The sequence below is a fragment of the Sus scrofa genome, chromosome 8 (assembly GCF_000003025.6).
Source record: "Sus scrofa isolate TJ Tabasco breed Duroc chromosome 8, Sscrofa11.1, whole genome shotgun sequence".
In the NCBI taxonomy this organism is placed as follows: domain Eukaryota; kingdom Metazoa; phylum Chordata; class Mammalia; order Artiodactyla; family Suidae; genus Sus; species Sus scrofa.
Window position 1 is genome coordinate 3,659,407 of NC_010450.4, and position 19,289 is coordinate 3,678,695.

Consider the following 19,289-nt stretch of genomic DNA (forward strand, 5'->3'; position numbering starts at 1 on the left):
CGGGCACGTGGTGACACACTTTTCTGCACGGTGCTCCTTCCATTCTCATCATGTGGCCACGTGCGGGAGGAGCGCCAGCCTCTTGTGGGCATGGGGCTCCGGGTCCTGGGCCTCCAGAGGGGCAGCCCTCCAAACTCTTGCCCGTTCCACTCACCCACAAGGCCGAGGCCGCTTTCTGCACACGTGGCTCTGTGTGCTGAGTCCTGGAGGGAGTGGGCAGGACACGCTCCCTGCTGTACCTCCGGGGCCAGACGGGGCACTGGGGGCACAGATGGGGGCCCTGCCCCCAGATACCCTGCAACCCCTGCCCGCTCCGCCGGGGCATCAGGGAAACCCCTGCCCTGCTCGGTAGGCTGGGCAGCCCAATGATGAGCACTCAGGCCTCAGCTCGACCCAGGAGCAAATCTCTGCTCCGTCCCCGATGATGCAGGGAGATGGCCACTCCTCTGTGAGCCGTGGGTCCTCGTCTCCAAATCGGGGAAGATGCTACAAACCCCAAGGCGTGTGAACAGTGCACGAGGTGACACGCAGCAGAGAACTAGGAATCGCCAGGCAGCTGGGCACACAACCACCTCCACAGACGCCACCGGGCATGGACGTCCACCGCAAAGGATGGACAGGCCTGGGCTGGGCACGGGAAGCAAGAGGGGATCTGGGAGGGGCAGCGCAAGGACAGAGGCCACTGCTGGGCCTGCGGGGACAGCTCCTGCCCCGGGCCAGCCCACGGCTCTCAGAGAGAAGCACACAACACAGCATTCTTGCCTGAGCTCCTCCTACAGGCCCTGAGCCCTGGAACAGAAGACCTCGGAACGCAGCCCCGCCGAGGGGTGTGGACGTGGGCCTCGAGGGTGTCCCCCAGTCTACAGCCTTAGTTCGAATCCACCCCCAACCCCGCCCCCGGCAAGTGACTTAACTGCCTGGCTCTCAGCGTCCACGTCTAAAAGACGGGTGAGAACAAGGCTTCTGCACCGAGGTGCCACGAAGCTTACGCGAAGAACACATCCGCACCAGCTGGGTCTATGCGAGGAGCCGCGGGCCCATCATGGGTTAGCGGCAGAAGATCTAGAGCGCGAGGATTCAGGGCCTGGGAGGCGCTGAGGCAATCGGCCGGGCGCCCACACCCGAAGCCTCACCAGCCAACACGGAAGGAGGAAGACACGGGGCAGGGGACAGGGGCCCAGGTGAGCCAGCAGCCACCCCCCCAGGGCACAGAGCAGGATGGGGGAGACAGGGAGATTCAGCCACATGGAGTGGAGAGTGCCCAGCCCACCTCAGGGGCCTCCATCACGGGCCGTCAGGGATGCTAAGAGCTTTGCCCACGGCCACCCTCCGTCCCGGTCGGTGGAGGAGCAGGACGCCAGCCCAGGCCCTGCCAACCCGCCTGCCTGCCTCTCCTGGATTCGACCTCCTGTGGGCGGCGGGGGGAGGGAAGCTTCAGGTCCGGGCATGCAGGCCCAGCCCCCCATTCCCCCTGTAGGTTAAGGTACCACCAGGCAAAAGGGGAGGAGACACTCCCCTGCATGAAGACACCACGTCTGTCCTCTGGCCAGCTGCCCGCCCCAGGCCGGAGGGCCAGGGCCAGAGATCTGCACGTTCTCATCACAGCCTGCCCCTCTCCCGCCCAGGGGCCCCAGATGTGAAAATATCAAAACCTGCTCTGTTCGCCAAGCACCGAGAAATTCCCACTGAGTTTCTCACATCACCAGCGAATGCCCCAGAGCCGTAAATTAATGATGACGCCATGTGGGGTGTCAGATCCGGGCCGTCTCCACGGCACCCCTGACGCCCACGCTGCAGGGCATTGGGATGAGTGGCAGGGGCTGGTGCCGAGTGAACCCCAAGTGACAGCGTGAAGGGTGGGCCCCATTTGGGGAGGGGGAGGGCGGTCTCCCAGGTGAGGGCACAGCCTGGACAGGGTGCAAGCGGGGGCTCCTCTCTCAGCAGGGACCCTTCCTCCTTCCCCGCCCCGCTGCCAGAGGACAGTCCCGTGATGCAGCATCTCCCGAGAGGCTGCTGGCACAGTGGATACAAGCAGGCCCTCTAGAAACAGACGGCCTGGGTTCCAAGCTCAGCTCAGCCACTTGCTGGCTGTGTGACTTGAGGCGAGTTGCTTGACCTCTCTGTGCCTCGGTTTCCCCATCCACATGATGAGCATGAAAACGACAGCACTGAGCAGGCGCGAAGCTGGTGAGTCCGTTCACCGTAAGGCCTGGCACCTAACAGACACTCAGGAGGTGTCGCCGCCTGTACCATCTTCCCCCTAAGCTGCTTATAACTGCTAGCCAGGCAGAGGTCTGCTGCGAGGATCCAGCTGCTGGTCTGGGACATCAGCATTCAGGTGCTTCTCAGCCAAAACGAGAAGTCGGCCTGTGCGGCATCCTTCTAGAACAGGAGTCCTTGACTTTGGCACTCCCGACGCGTTGGTCTGGGAACCCTTGGCTGCACTGTAGGATATCGCGCAGCACCGCTGGCCTCTACCCACTGGAAGCCAGAGCCCCTCTCCCCCATCGCCAGCTGCGACAACGGAAAACTGCCCTCGGTCCAGACACCCTCCCTGGTCTCGACGGAGGAGGGGCTCGAGGGGCTCCTGTGCCCTGTGTCTCGGGGAGAGAAGGGGGAGGGGCGGGAGACCTCTGCCGGGAGCCAGGTTCAAACCCAGGACCATCCTCGGGGCTGGTTCCACGGTGGGGCTCAGAGGGGCTCTGGTTCAGAGGGGGTTTGGCTTCGCCCCTACAGCAAACGTGGAAAGGGGATGAACCTGGGGTGTTCCTCTTTAAACGCGTTATATTAGAAAGCTTTGCGGACACAGGAAAGCAGCAGAGACCGTGCAGAGAATTCCCACTGCCCCACCCCGCCTTTCCCTGTTGGTCACACTGCACGTGCCCACGGCACACTCGTCACTAGTGATGACGACGGATACAGAGCAATCACCAGAAGCCCAGGCTTCCTTCCCATTTCTCCAGTGTTCACCTGACACCCCTCTTCTGTCCCAGGACCCTGTCCAGGACACCAGGCGGCCCTGGGCGTCACGTCTCCTCACGCTCCTCGGACCCCTTGAACTTCACGACCTTGGCAGTTTGGAGAAGGGCTGGTCAGGCGCTTCGTAGACCAGACCCCAGCTGGGGTTCATCAGATGTGTTCTCACGATTGGACGGGGTGCGGGATCAGGAGGTGTCCCCGTCTCATCACATCAGGGGACACTGCCGGCCATATTACCTGCCACAGGGACTGACCTTCCCCTAAAGAGCCCCCCGTGTCCCCCCACCCCCACCCGTGCAGCTCCCATCCCCCTCCCTGCAGGACCCCACGGGGCTCGGGGATGAGCTACAGACCCTGGTGCCACTGCCCAGTGCAAAGTGCACGTGTCACTTCCAGGGGGTGGAGGAGGGCAGGACGCAGCTGTGGACTCCGGCTGGAACCTTGGGGCCAGCACACCCAGAGCCACCCTGGGGTCCCTCCTGCCGGCAAGGCCTGAGTGTCGGCAGCAACCTTGGTGGGGAGGACCCTGGGACAAGGGGCTTGGAGGTGGGGGTGGTGACAAGCTGCTCAGAAACGCCCACGGGTAGGGAAACCCAGGGCACTTGCCGTTCAAAGGTTTAGCTGTTGTCATGACTGTCCCCCCCACCCCCCATCATGTCCGCACCCCCCACCGCCGCCAGGTGCCCCCCCCCCCCAGCCCCAGGTCTTCCAGACGCCCCTGGGCTGGGAGAAACCCAGGGGTCTGAGCTGGCGGAGGAGGGGCGGAATCCAAGCGGTACAGCGGCTCCCAGCTGGGGTCTCCCCCCAGAACACGGGCGCTGAACTGGCACCAGCCACGCAGCCTCCCAAGGCTCCATCTGCACAACAGGGACAATGCTGCTCGGCCCGATGATCTGCTGGGGGTTTTTCCGTTCGACTGTTTCAAGGAGTTCAAAACGGAATGCAGCCGCTATTTGCAATATCATCCTCGAGGCCCCAGGCCGGCTGCAGGGTTCTGTCCGTCACGCTTGTCAGAATTATGCAGGGGACAACCACTGTCTCCCACAGGGGACCCTGTTCACGGCACAATGAGGAAGGTCCACCAGTAATAAGAGGAGCATTTAAAGAGGAGGTGAGGACACCCTCCTGACCCCACCCCACGGTGCCTACCACAGGGCCTTTGCTCGGCCACACCCTCTGCCCGGAACGCCCGTGCCCCCGCGCCCCCGCTTCAGGCCTCCCCTGGCCGGCCCCCCACCTCCTCCAGAGCAGAGGTTCCCAGACTCCAGGAGCACCAGCACCCTCTCCCAGACGGCACGGAAACCCACTGCTGGGCCCAGCCTGGACTTCCCAGTTCAGCGCGTCTGGGGCAGAGCCAAGAGTTTGCATTTCCAGCACAGTCCCAGGCGATGCTCTGCCCTGGCTGGTCCAGGGAACCCCACGGGGAGGACCCCACGCACCCTCCACTCTGCCAGACTGCGACAGTAACTCACCGGTTGCCCTAGAGCGCTATGCAGCCTGCACTGAGTCTGCCTTGGTCACTGCCAGGCTCCCCATTGATGCGCAGTGCCCGTCAATCCAGCCAGCCCGCCCCTACAGACAACAGTGACCAGTGACAATGTCTCAGCCTCAGGGGTTTCCATGTGCCTGTGCCGGACGCCAGATGAGCCACTGCTGGCTCAGAGGACCCAGTCCTTCCCAGAGGCAGGAGCCCCACCCCCTGATCCCCGCTGCTGGGCGTCTTGCCGGGACCCCTCCCCGGGAAGTGCCTTGGGCAGCCCCCCCTCCCACCGCCTCCATCTCCGCAGGACCCCAGCACAGGTGGGGGCCCTCCCTGCTCTTGTTCCTCCTCCTCTTCCGCCCACTGTGATGAACCTGCCTGATTCCACCCCCTCGGCGGCCTGTCGCAGAAACAGCCAACGATCAACGTCACGGATGCGCTCAGGGCTCCGGAGGCTTGAGAACGGAGCTCTTGGCAGAGCCTGGCCTCCGGGACCCACAGCTCTGACTAAGTGGCGCTCGGCCAATTTGCACACTTACCCCAATCCCTCCCCCTGCCCAGATGGGGAAATAGGTCTGAAGACCTCCTCCTTGCTGACCCAACCCAGTTCTGCCCTGGGAGGCGGCATGCTCAGCTGAAACACCAGCCTCCCCAGACTCCATGGCTCTGGAGGTGGCCGTGTGACCCAGTTGTGACCCACAAGACATAAGTGACAGGCACTGGGGGGGCTTCTGGGATAGTTTTTTTTTTTTTTTAATCTTGTCTAGGGCTGCACCCGCAGCATATGGAGGTTCCCAGGCTAGGGGTCGAATCAGAGCTCTACCCACCGGCCTACACCAGAGCCACAGCAACGCGGGATCCGAGCCGAGTCCATGACCTACACCATAGCTCACGGCAACGCCAAATCCTTAACCCCCTGGGTGAGGCAAGGGATCGAACCCATAACCTCATGGTTTCTAGTCGGATTTGTTAACCACTGAGCCACGACGGGAACTCCTGGGATAGCTTTTTTAAAAGGCTAGGTTGTCCGAAGACTTCCCTTTGCTCCTCACCTCCCTGACCCCTCCTTCCTGCTTGGAACACAGACGTGACATCTGGAGCTGTGGCAGCCACCTTGTAAACCTAAGGATGAAGCCACATGTTGAAGACAGCAGAGCAGGAAAGCAGAAAGAGCCTGGGACAGAAGCTGCCCCCTCAGCACAAGCTGCCTCACCGCAGACATTTCCTAGTGTGGGAAAAATATAGTCCTAGCCAGTTAAACCACCAGGGGCCAATTGCTCCGGAGCAAGGGGTTGAACTGAAGGCCAACCAGATGGACAAGAGGTGGCTCCAAAGGGACCAAGAGCACTTTGAAGGACACAGGTGTCAGGGAGAGAGGAGACACTGGGAGCACCTGCCACCCTCCAGGCACCTGTTCAAGTTATTTCTTCACAACTGCCCAGTCAAGAAACCAATAGACAGTTTTCTCCCCCATTACAGAAAGGAACATGAAGGCTCTCCCACCTGAAGTCAGAGACGTTGTACAAATGCCAGAGTAAAACTCAGCATCCTGGTCCCCGGGTCCAAACTTTCTTCCCCATCACATTATAACCACCCCTCATCCTGAGAACAGCATGTTATGACAGATGGTGAGGCCTCCTGTACAGCATGAGGTGAAATGCTATAGTCAGAAAAGGCAAAATGTAGCCCTGGTCCCCTAGCCCATCCTCCATGATGTTAATATAGGTGTGTCTATTTCTTAAAAAAAAAAAAAAACCTGCTTGTTCAATTTCTTAGGAAAATTTTATAATGACTCCTCGTAAAACAAATTCTTCTAGAATTTGTTCTTTCACTTAGCAGAACCTAGAGATAGAGCAGGGGAAAGAAGACAATGTCAGGAGACCTTGTTTGAGCCCCTGGATCAAGCCATACCTGAAGCTAGGGTTTCACCCCTACAATTTTCTGTTGTGTAAAGCCGTAGACTCCTCTCTTTTTTCTTTTTTTCTTAGTTTGAACTGGGCTTCTGTCCTCTACAAATGAAAGGATATTATCCTCGTGCGCCCATTTTAGAGATGAAGAGACTGAGGACCAAAGAGCTCTATCTTACCCCAAGTCACTCAGCTTTCTGGAGGCAGAGCAGGGACAAGGACTCTGCTCTAACTCCCATTCCAGCAAACTCCCCGGATTCCACACAGCCTAGGGCTGCTGCCCTCAGCGGTCTGGCCAGTGCCCTGGTGCCGCTGCGGTTCGGGCAACCAGTCTGTACTAAAAGGCCTTCTGCCTTCAGTGAAAGCCTGCTTCTCTTATGAGGCGGCAAAGCCAAAGGGAACCCGCTGTTCTTGGCAGACGTAAGCCGACTTCTAAACAGCCCCAACTGCGGCTGCGACAGCGCTGCGTGCCCAGATGTTTCTCGCTCGCCTCTTTGTGCCCGACACCCCACCCCCTCGAGTACATGAAAGCCCTCGGGCGGCTGCCCGCCCTGCCTTTATTTCATACACAAACATACCCAACATCTGCCCCTCGGCCGGGGAGCCCTGCAGAACATCAGGGGACGTGTGGAAGATAATTATTCCATGAGATCCAAAGATATGTCTCGCGGACATAAATCTTGGGGAGTCTCTATGGAAACACACAAAAATGCATGTTGTTTTTATTAATACTCACAAGGAAACGTCTCTGGAATCAACCGCTTGTTTTAAACCACAGCAGAAGAGCCAGTGTGTTTCTCGTTCAAGAGCATCTGTGGGCCTTTTTTAATTATGGACGGAGCAGCCAACAGAAAAGAACCCGCCAAGTCCAGGAGGCCCAGGTGACGGGATCGTTGCTCGCGGAAGCACTGTCACCCTTTCCTCTGAAAGACCCGTTCTTGCCTGAGCCTGCCGAGGATGGCAGAGGCCGGCACGCAGGGCCCGCTTGGGGACACGCAGCCCACGAATCCAGCTCTTACTGGAGAAGAGAAGGCTGCAGGCCCCAGGCTCTTTCTTGCTGTAGCTCACACACTTCTGCACAGCTGCGGGAAGGGAGCCTGGGTTCGCATCTGGCTCCCCCACATGCCCCTGTGAGGCCCGCAGCCGGCCTCCCCTCCCCCTTTATCTCCTCGTCTGTAAACGCGAGCATCTCACGGCACCCTGCTTCCCAGGCAACTTGGAGGCTTAATGGGGATAAGAGCCTTTGATGAGCATCTGGTCCCAGGCGAACGCTCGCAGATGGGGGCTGCGGGAGAAGAAAGACCACGAACACTCTGATGTCACTCCCACCGAGAGGTGAAGTCTGTGTCCCCTCCCCTTGATCCTGGGCAGCTCTGCAAAGGACGCCTGGAAGCGATGCTGGGCCAGGGTCTGGGCTCTGGGTCTTAGCTTCCTCCACTTCCTGCCTCTTGAAATGCTTGCTCTTGGGACCGCCGTGCTGTGGCGAAGCCCAAAGCCACGAGGAGCCAGCACAGAGAGGGGGACACCAGCCAGCCCCAGGCCGTCCCTGCCGCCCCAGCCCAGGCACCAAGACAAGAGTGAGGACGCCCCTGTGGACGGCCAGGCCGTCGGTTCCCAGTCGGGACTCCAGCCCCATCCTCCTCTGACCACAACCGAGCAAGACCCAGGCAGGTGGGTCCAGTCAGTCTGTAAACCATCACAAGAAAGGACTGTTTGAAGCCGCTGAGGTTTGGGCTCTTTGTTTTCTAAAGCGAGATCCAGACGTCGCGACTGATAAGCCTCATCATCCACACCCCACTGCCAAAGGCACTTACAGCAGCAGTGAGGGCCCAGGATGCTTCAGGAGGGAAGGCTGGCCCGATCTGCTGGCCCGAGGGCCACCGAGCCACCTTCCCTCAAGCCCCGGACACGGGCTCTCCGAGTTCTTTCCACGCCCTGGCCTAAGGCGGGGCCAGCCCGTCCCACAGAGACCGTGCACGGAACAGCCCACCTCTGCAACATCGGCCCTTTTACGGTACTGATGTATTTTTGCAAAAGATGAATAAAATTAAACAAAGGACAGGGACCTTCAAAAATCAACTCAGGGTGAAAACTTTGAGGACGAGACCCGCCAGGTGCCCAGTCAAAGTCACAGAGCGTGTGATACTGACGACTGCCACCATTTCCAAAATGCTGTCACCTGCTGGGCACGTCAGGATGCAGTCTCTAATTCTCCTCCGAAAAGGTCAAGATGAGGCCATCCTCCTCTTTCGCAGATGAGGCGCGAGAGGGCCCAGAGAGGTGAAGCTACTTGCCCAGAGTCACACAGCCAGGTCGCACACCTGGGGTGTGGAGGTCAAGGCTGAATCCAGGCCAGGCTGCCCCACATGACACCAGGAGGAGGGTAAGGGCCATCTCCGTGGTGAACTTGCGTAGAGCACCCCCAGCTGGCAAAACCGCTCCACACACCGTCTCTCCATCCAGCCCTGCTGCAACCTGTGCGGTCACGGAGCTGCCCCCCCGCCCCCACCCCGTACAGAGGAGCCCCCCGGGCTGGGGAAGGCTCCGTGGCCCGTGGCCACCACCATGAGCGGCTGAGCTGGCATCTGAGCCCGGGGCCTCCCAGCTACGGAAGCGCTGGGCTCAGACCTCAGGTCCTGACGCCCTGCCCAGGGCTCTCCTCCTTAGGCCGTCTCTTCTCACAGCACGTGGAGTGACACGTCTGGCTTTTTAGGTGACAACGGAGAGGAATCACACCGTCCAGGGAGTTGGATTCTAGTCACAAGAAGGGTTTACGAAGCACCTCCCCGCCACCATCGCATCTGACCCCAAGAGTCCTCAGGGTGGGCCCCCGGGGACATCCCGGTGACATTCCTGGCGGTGAGGAGACAGGGAGCCAGCGAAGGAAGAACCTTGGCCGTGACCCTTCACCCGTGTGTGGCAAGGCCAGCCCGCCCTGGGCCTCAGTTTTACACCCGCGAAGAGAGCTGCCGGGCCAGCCCTCCGGCTCATCTCAGACTCCGTGTTTATGCCCCAGATCCTTCCAAGAAAACACAGAGCAAACATCCCGTGAAGACTAATAATGCCACTTCTTCCTTTTGTTTTACGACGCCGTTTAGAGTTGGCCAAACAGCCACAGCGCGGCAAGTGTTGGAGAAATGTTTTTCATTATATTTGAAAGGATGTTTGGGTACAAATATTGCATTGTTTATTCGTTCCAATAATTTTCTTTTGCAAGTATTCCACTGAAAACCAGATAATGGATTTCATTACCCAGGAACATTAAAGCTTCCAATAAATGCAAAAAACACTGAAGACAGCGTGGTCCGTCTAATGTACATAATTCCCAGTCAGCCACATCAGCTCTCCTGGAAAAAACTGCAGCGGGAGACCCCTCCAGCTCTGCGCTCGGGATTTGCCCTCCGCCGCTCACACCTGCTGGCCCGGGCTTCACCGGTGACCCACACTCTCGGGGGGACACACTGAGTCGGCGTCAGGGCAACACGCAGCCCCCTCACCAAGTGCCTCTGGCCTTCAGAGAAAGGCTCACACCTCTGCTTGCTTGGCACACAGCTCCTGAGCACCAGCTCTGTGTCCCCAGGAGACAGCAGGACAGGGGACATCCGGGCAGGCTCCCTGGAGGAGGAGGAGGGCGGCGTTAGGCGGTGTGGGGGTCCGGCGCTCAGAGATGGGGGGGTGGGAGATGGACAGCACTGTTGGCAGGAAGGAACAGCAGGGCCTCAGCAAGAGAGTGCTGGCCGCTTATCGCCGTGTCCATCAGGCACTCAGTGTACAAACCCCCACGCCCACGGCTGAGGGACAGGGGACACTGCCCCACAGCGTCTCACACAGAGAGAGGCAAGCACTGCACCAGTCTCTGAACCGCAGCCACAGACTCCCCGCCGGCCCTGCCCAGCCCTGCCCGGCGCTGCCCAGGGCCACCCACGGCCACCCACAGCCAGGCACCAACGCTTTGGCTTGGAGCCTCTGATGGGCTGTGGGTTCCTTTTCTAACCACACCCTGAGGGGAGCCAGAGCTCTTTGGTCAGGGTGCCAGAGGGTCAGGAAAGAGCCAGGTGGGTGGGGTAGTGTCATGAGACCTGTGACCTCTGAACCCTGAAACCTACAGATGAGACACAAAAATGCAGGTTCCAGCCGAGAAGAAGGACAAGAGGGGTGGGGGTTTCCTGAATGGAAGTGGCCGGGCCCCAAACGCAACGTATGTGGGGCACGTGCTGGGGCACAGAGGACCCAGGCCATGGAAACTTCCAGTGCTCTATCCTGGTGCGTTGTGCACAGCTGTGGTTTCAGTATTAGCCCAGGACTGAAATTACACGGTGCTCAGCGCCCCCCGCAAAGTGGACTCTCCGGGAACTCCCGGTACCCAGGCTGGCAGTCTCTCCCCTCAACGGGAACACCCAGGCCCCTGTGCAGAAATTCAGGATGGGGACGGCGCCGCGGGCCTCGGCTAAGCGTAGCCCATGGTCCCGGGATGGGGAGCCGTACCCCGCAACCCAGGCCCAGCCACCCCAGCGCCTTCGCAAAAGCCCGGGAACTTCCTGGGGCTCGCTTCACTCACCTATAAACGGGAGACAAGCGCCCCTCGCCGGCCCCTCGGCGCTGTCGGGTGGAGGCCACCGCCGTGCCTGTCCACTGCCCCCCCAAGGCAATGGTGTCTACTTATTGTGTCACCCAGAAGAAGGCACAGCAGCCTTCTCAGAGCATGTCCCATGCTCCAGGTCGGCACACGGCTGCACCTGCCACCTGCCACGACCCAGGAAGGAGCGCTGTCACTCCCACCTTCCAGGCAGGGTGCCAAGTGCACAGGACTCAAATGCTGGTCTCTCCGACCCAGACTCAGGGTCTCTGCCAGCACTGCTGAAGCCACTACTCCTCTGTCTCTCTGATATTTGGAGATAAAAATTCCCTGGCTGACCTCTGACCCCCATGGGCAGATCAGAAGCAAAGCCGACTATGGCCCAAACAGGGTTCAGTGTCCTGCTTGCAACATTTGCCACATCCCACACCCAGCCCAAGGCCCTGTGGGAGCCAGGGGTCTCCCCAACAGTCAGAGGCCACTAACCAGGACCCCAGGCCAAAAATGGCCAAATCTGACCACTTGACAAATGCACGGTCTTAAATTCCCTGAGGCCTGAATACTGAGGAGAGGGTGGCTCTCCAGCTTGCCCCACTCCCCACCCCTCCCTGACGCCGCCCCCAACCCTCTGACTCATTTACATGACCTGCCCAGCGCCTGCCAGCATCTCATGGGCAACCTCTCAACTATGACCCCAGCCAAATACCAGCCTTCTGAGGAGGACTGCTGGGTACCGTGGGTGGAGAGCCAGGAAGAGGGCAGCTGCAGGCACCCTCCCCCCCGAAGTTGGCACAAGGGACCACGGGTGGGGCAGAGGGGCCCTGCTCGTGACAAGGGCCTTTTCCCTGATGTGTGGGGGTGGTGTCCCCCTGCCGTCACAGCTCAGAGCGCAGAGAGGTTCCTCTGTGCCCTCTACACATCCTCAGAAGCCAGGGAAGACGCCCTGATCTCGTCCTGAGTTCAAGTCCTGGCTTCCTGCTTGTTTGGAGCCCCTATGTTTGCATGTCTGGACAAGTGAGCCCTGGTTTCCACGTGTCAAACAGGGACGGTGACAGTGCCTGGCGCACTGGGTATGGTGACAGGAAGTGGGTCACGCCGATGCGGCTGCGAGCAGCACCCCTGGGCCCGAGGAGGCACAGGTGGGCCTCTTGACAGCCTGCTGTTGTGGTCACTACCCTAGGACACACACCCCGGGTGGCAGGGTCTTGGCCTGTGCCAAGCGCTCTAGGAAATCTCCTCAACTGCCCCGTAACGTGGACGGTCCAGCCTGTGCACCTGACGTGGGACTTCACCTCTCAGAGTCCCGGCTTCTTCATCAGTAGAGGGGGATACCTCTCCCCCCTGCCCAGTGGCACGAGGGCCACACGAGACCCTGCATCCGAGTCGACTGGCCTGTGCCAAGCATGCCCAGGGGTCGGATCACACCCCTTGGGGGACCGCCCTGTCTGCTTACAACGAGGGTCCTAGGCTCCCCCTGCCATGAGCCCCCAGCGGCCCCACGGGAAACCCTATGCGAGGCTCCTGGACTGGGCCAAAGCCAGCAGGCTGGGCGCCTGGGAGGACACAGCAGGCCTGCGGTTAGGGCTGGGCTCGGCGCCCATGCGTCTTCCCGTGTTCCAGCCCTGCTCTGGGCACCGGGAACTCAGGAGCCAGGGGAAGTCTATGAGGCCCGCTCACACTACAAACAAAGCATCCTGACCCACCTCCTGCTCCCTCCTGGGAGGCCCCAGCCCCACCGCTGGGAACACATCTGAGGCTCTGATCCCCCCACCCCCACCCCGTGAGTCTCCCAGGCCCCGGAAGGGCTCCACCTGCCAATGGGCCCCGCTCCGGGGAGCTCCGCGGGCACTTCCCCACCTCCCCTCGCCTCGGAGCCAAGTCTTCTATTTGTGGAGCCAGCTGGCTCTCTCCAGCCCACCCCGTGCTCTGATCCCTCGCCCCAGCAAGTTCCAGGGTTCAGCCAGAGGCAGTGAAAGCCAGGGTCTTAAAACAAGGGCACCTCATCCCTTTTTTGGTGCCAAGCCAGTAACCTGGGGGCTTTGGGGTGCATCTTCCAGAGGAACGAAAGAGAGACCCCATCGCAGGATGTCGAGGGCCCCTGGGTTCCTGGGATTTGAGGAGACCCTCAGAAAAGAGGGTTCAGGGGCCCCAGGACCTGCAGGGCTGGATGTGGACGGCAGGATGGCAGTCAGCACCCCAAGACTCCCCGAGCAACTCAAGGCCCAAAGGGATCCCCCATCTCAACGATGGGTCGCTTCCTAGCTGAATCCCAGTCCCAGGCCTGACTGGTGGCCCCAGACCCCTCTGTCTGCCCCCCACGGCGGCCTGGGTCAGAGCCAGGCCTCTGGGCCTCACACCAGCTCCCAGGCCTTTCTCAACCCCGAGGCTGGGGCTGGGACTGCACGGCCACCTCGAAGCCTGGACTTCAGCGCCTCCCCCCATGTGAGCCGGTCACCGGCCCCACCCGCCTGAGCACAGAAACCACCCAGCCCACCGGCAGCCACACAGGGATCTGCGGTTTCTCTTAAGCTGATGGGGTAAAGCGTTTCCAAAAGGCGAGAGGAGGCCAGTTAGGGACGAGAAACTCTGAGCCTGTCTCGAGGCAGCGGCTTTGGGGGTCTTAGCTCTGCTGCTCCAAAGCCCCCATTCGTGGTTGTTAAATCCCGCGGAGCCGAGCCTCAGCCGTGCCAGCGGAGACTGTGGGTGTGACTGCAAATTCGTGAGCACACTCTGGTGCCAACGCCGCAGCCCTTCTCACTTAACCCTGAGCCCTGGGAGCCCAGGTGGGGGGCCTGCACAAGTCCCTGGCCGTTCCCTCATCTGCAAAGCAGGGTGGCCCTGCCCACCCTCAGGCCCCCCCACAGAGGCAGCACCCAGGCCCTGACCACTGCCAGGGACACACGTCTCCATGCAGCACAGGGTGTCAGCCTCTTGTCACAGCCCCACCCCGGCTGCGCGCTCACCCCCGCCAGCCTGGCTCTGACACTGGGGCTGGGAGAGCTTTAGCACCAACAGAGGCCCGGACCCGCCCCCAGCACCCTGTGTCCATCAGAAACCCTCGCCACAGGCCTGTACGAGGCACTAACACTGTTCCCATTTTGTGGATGAAGAAACAGTGGCCTGGGGAATATACCAGGGCCACGTGTGAGCTGAGAGCCAGAGGTGGATCCAGGAGTGGGAGCCTAAAACCCGAGTTATTTCAGAGGGAATCGGGCCGGGCTAACAGATTTGTTCTACAACCAGAATCGCACGTGGGTCCTGAGGCAGGTGCTCAGGGAAAGGCCAGGCCCCCCAGATGCTCAGCGGTTACAGAGTGAGGGTGGCTACCGCATGCCAGGCGGGCCATGCCAAGCGCTGTCCCCACTGCCCTGGGGGGCTGGGGATGGGGGCAGGACTACTAGGATTCTGCCCATTTGCTGACCAAGGAGACCTTGTTGGTACCAGTTACCAGCTGGTGAGGGTGAGGTGCTGGGACCACAGGGTTTGCTTCCAGGCACCTGCAGAATTCCAGAGGGCGGGGGCAAAGGTGCCTGATCATCCCCCACCCCACCCCACCCCGTCCCTACACCCTGGCACCTCCACGGCACTGGGGGCCCCATGCCAGCCATACCTGTCCACACCTGCTAGAGTGTGAGCTCACCTGGGCCGGGGAGGGGGGGCACCTTGGGTTCCCACGACTGCTTCCTCCCCTCCCAGCTTCCCACCCCGTCAGCGAGGAGGGGCCAGGGGCCTCGTCCCTGCCTTGCGGACTTGCATATTAAGGCAGAGGGGCTCCCACACCCTGGAAGCTTCCGCTCAGCAGAACACCACCAGTGGAGACTGTTCGGGCTGCAAATGCCTTTTCCTAATTGCCTAAGAGGGGCTTCCCCTAACGGTTTAAACAGAAGTTGGGGAGTCGGGGGGGGGGGTCGGTGTTGGGAGGGGCAGGAGGCAGGACTGCCAGGGCTCTCAGGCTCCCTGGTGGTGCAGCAGGGCCTTGGGTGCTCAGAACCAGGGGTGCAGAGCCAAGCCCCCCAACTCACGCTGCGCCTGCTTCAGGCTTTTCATCGCCCCTGAGAATGCGCGGGGCCCTGAAAAGGGCCTTGGCAGGCCTGCCGGGCACCCCGCACTTAACATGCAGGGCAGGCTCTGGAGGGGCAGGGAGAAAAGGGTGGTGAGCTCACGCCGGGATGGACGCCGTGGACCCCTAGAGGAGCAGCACGTGTCACACGAGGCGGCCAGCAGCGTCCGCGCAAAACCTCACACGTGAATCCTGAGAACCATCTCAGAGATGCGCCTCCGTGGGCGTGCGTGCCAGAGTTAAGGAACACACTCACCTCCCCAAGCTCGTGCCAAGTGGAGGAACCTCCGCGGCGGCGCTGGGGCTTCCGCCAAGCTGGGCGTTCTCGGCCCCGGAACGGAGGGCTGGCAGGAGATGGGAGATGGGGGGATGGGGAGCGGACAGGGCCCCCCTCCCTGGCCTGGCAGCCGACCCTTCCCAAATGCTTCGGAAGTGGGAGCTCCCCTTCTCGCTCCACGTGGGAGAGGCCGGAGCGAGTCAGGATGAAGAGAGGCAGGGAGGCGGTGGCCAACACTGAAGAAAGGGCCGGGTTTGCCGTCTGGCCCTGGGGCCGCCCAGCATCCACCAAAGACCCAGCATCTGCCAGGCCTCCTACGTGCCAGGAGAGGGGAGGGCCCCTGAAGACACAAGAGCAGGTGTGAGCCTGGCTCTGCTGCTGCCCCTCGAGAAGGGTCCACCAGCATAGCCACCCTGGCACCTGGACGTCCGGAGGGTTCCCCCCAACTGGTAAGTGTCTCAGCAGGGCCTCTGCTGTTTTTGCAACAGCACAAGCTACACTGCATGCTCACCTCCTCTCCGGGAGTCAGCGATTTTGGAAAGGGCCAGGCGAGGGGTGCGTGTGGGACCAGCTCCCAGTAAACACCCTGGGCTTCCCCGGGGGCAACGCTTCCCAGGAGCTGTGAGAACCAGCTCGCGACAGGTGCCTCGCCGCGGGCAACTGTGCCCTTTGCTTTGGTCCCGGCGTGTAACACGTCAGAGCTCTGAGTACGGCCATGCGCCCAGTCCCGTGAGCCCTCCTGTAGGTCCCCAAACGTGGGAATGGTCTGGGGACCCCCTTCTCTGAACCCTGGTTCTGCAGCCAGGCCTAGCTGGGCGGAAGATGGCTAGGGGCCCCTCCCCCCAGCCCCACCTCCACCCAAAACCCAAAACCTGTGGCCAAGACCCAGCCACTGCCAATTTCTATAGCTCACAGAGCACCTCAGTACTGGGGGGACCAGAACATTCCATGTGATGATCAAGCGTATGGTCCCCCGGAATTTGTAGGGAGCGCCAACAGTGAAAGAAAATCCCTGGGAAACAGACGCAGGGCCAGAGCTGCAAGCACACGGCTGGGGACACTGCCTGACGAGGTGCTAGGAGGACCGGGGCGGATGTCCCTCGGAACACTCACTGGCACGTGCCACGGGGCTTCCTGGGACCCTCCCGTCGGCCAGCATTTTCCAGGCGCCGGGCCCCAGGCTAAGCGACCAGCCACAGAGCACACAGACGGGTTCACAACGAACCTGGCACATGGTCGACTAAGCGGCAGCTCAAATGCTGAGAGAAGGAATGGGGGCGGTGGCATCAGGGTGGGGCCAGCGGGCCAGGAGCTGCCATTTTCGCTGGGTCCCGCAGGCTTTGGGAAGCAGAGGGAAGTGGAGAAACTCATTTCCCAGACGCAAAGGGCACGAAAGCCCAATCTGCTGGTCAGGCTGGAGAGGAAGGCGGGCTCGGGGGTGGCAGGGAGCCCCCCAGGGCCCCAGAGCACAGCACCCAAGCCACCCTCTCCCAGCTGCTTCCACAAGGACGATCTGACTCTGGCCGCCATGGAGGGTGGGTGGAGAGTCCAGCTGAACCAACCTGGCAGACGGGTGGGTCTGGGAGGCCAAAGACAACCAGGTGACGTACCAACTGAGAGGGATCCCAGCAGCGGACGTCCTCATCACCAAAGCAGCAGCCCCTGCCCACCCGGGGTCTCTGCCGTGCATGCACATGCCCGCCACACTGCACAGACAGGACGCTCATCATGGCCAACCAAGGGGCCCGACGGCCAGGCATGGACATCGCAAACCCACCCACCCACGCATGCGGGAAGACGTCCGTTCCTCCGCCCACCCGCTCACCCGTCTCGTCCACAGCCCCGTCACATCAGCCAGGGGATTTGGAGGGTTCGGAGAGGTACGTCCAAGATAGGGGTGGAGGATAAAACACAGCTGGCCTGACACCAGGACCTCTCAGAGTGCTAGGAGTGACCAGAGGACAACCAGCTCCAACCCCTGGGCGGAGGTTGTCCAGTCTCTTCTCCACCGTGCTGGCCCGGTCCAAGAGGGACATGGAGCGGCAAGGGCTGCACAGAGGGGAGATGCCAGGACCTTTCAGAACCCTTGGCCCACCAGCCATGCCCCCACCAGCCCCCCTCTACCTACCCCACAGTGTGAATGGGGACCTCCCAAAGCGCACTGAGGCGAACAAGGCTCACGGGGGGCGGGGGGGGAGGATGCACATTTAGAATTGTGGGTGGGGTCACACGGGCTCCCAGCTCCCAGCCACCCTAGGGAGCAAGTGCCACCAGAACGACCCTCCACCCACCCCACCCCCGCCACGGGCAGGAAAGGCAGGGACCCGAGGTCCCAGGCTGCTGAGGGTGGGTTGCAGATTTAACAAATAAAAATACAAGGCCCACAGTTAGATCTGGATTTCAGATAAACTACAGACTATTCACAAGGTCATTGCAAGTACATCCCTTGCGATATTTGAAGTTCGAATAAACATTTTTTTTAGTATAAATACATCCCAAATATTACACAGGACATACGCTAACAAAGCATTTGTTGTTTGAAATTCAAATCTGGGAGTTCCCACTGTGGCTCAGCAGGTTAAGAATCCAACTAGTATCCATGAGGACATGGGTTCGATTCCTGCCTCGCTCAGTGTAAGGATGCTGCGTTGCCGTGAGCTGTGGTGTAGGTCGCAGACATGGCTCGGATCTGGCATTGCTGTGGCTACAGCTCCGATTCGACCCCTAGCCTGGGAACCTCCATGTGCCACAGGTGCGGACCTAAAAAGACCAAAAAAAAAAAAAAACCAAATTTAACTGAGCATCCTGTGTTTTATCTGGCAACCCCAGCTGAGGGTCACGCTGGGTCTGAACCCCATCTCCTGCTGCGGCTGCCGTCTTTGTGACCAAGCCAGCGCCAGGGTCTCTGATGGTCATTGCTGTGGTCGCCCACTATCTCCCTGGGGAGAAGCTGCTCGGTCATGGCTGGGGGATCCCTACAGGAGCCGCCGGGGCTGAGTGATCAGGCACGTGATCCAGCCCAGGAAACAAGAAGAGAACAGAACTCAGCAGGCAGCAAAGCCCAGAGCAGGGCCCAGGGTTGCCAACCTCTGCTGCACTCCGACCTTGAGAACCAGGAAGGGAGCGGTGGTTTGGCAGAATCAGGAGCAGATAATCACTTCCAATTACCATCACTCCAGCCTCCGTGCTCCCCAGCAAATTAGAGTTTATCTTTCATTCCAGCTGACACCCTGGATGGCTCCACGTTACGTATCAAACAAATTACGAAACCCCAGGAAGGGCTCCTCGCGGTAATTTGCTGGTAAAACATTTTTTTGCAGAAGTAAAACAAAGCTGGCCATGAACACCTCTTCTCCTTCCTCCAGAGCAGGTGAAATTGTGGGGCCCAGCGCTGGGTGACCAGGGCCCCTCCCAAGGAGCAAATCCCCCACCCCACCCCCGCGCAGGGACAATGATGCTCGCAGGTACCTGAACACACCCAGAGCACACCTGCTGACGCCATGCCCTGGGGGGCCCTGGGGCCCTGCCACAGCCCAGAGCACCGGGGCTCCGTGAGGCCAGGCCTCCTGTCCAGTCCCCACAGGTGGCCCAAGCTGAAATGAGAACCCACGTAAGAGACCAAACTCCTTCCCGCAACCAGAGCTCCGTCCTGCCCGCAGAGAGGAGACCGCGTGGCAGCCCACGGCCGACGGTTCCAGAACGGCGTCCATCCCCCAGAGCAATTTGACCAGACGATGGTTTGACCAGACGACGGATTAAGGCAGCATCGGGCCCTCAACCCTCTCTGACAAATACTTGAGCTTTTATCGTCAAAGACAAAGAAATCAAAGAGACGTTTCTTTTCCCCTTTCTCCTCTTTGCTCACTTCTGAAAGGGCGACGAGGGCTTTTCACGGCTTCTCACCCAGAACCTCGGCTTTCTGCTTCACCGGAAGGAAGCAGCACGCAAAGGGCCGGACCCGCTGCCAAGTTCGGGTCTTGCCCAGAGACCAGCCAGGCACTGCCCAGCTC

The 19,289-nt window shown here is 60.6% G+C and overlaps 1 protein-coding gene across 5 annotated transcripts in view; it reads right to left on the bottom strand.

Moving 5' to 3' along the window:
- SORCS2 (sortilin related VPS10 domain containing receptor 2) overlaps positions 1–19,289 on the bottom strand; it is a 507,916-nt gene that overhangs the window by 452,320 nt on the left and 36,307 nt on the right. The window lies entirely within an intron of this gene.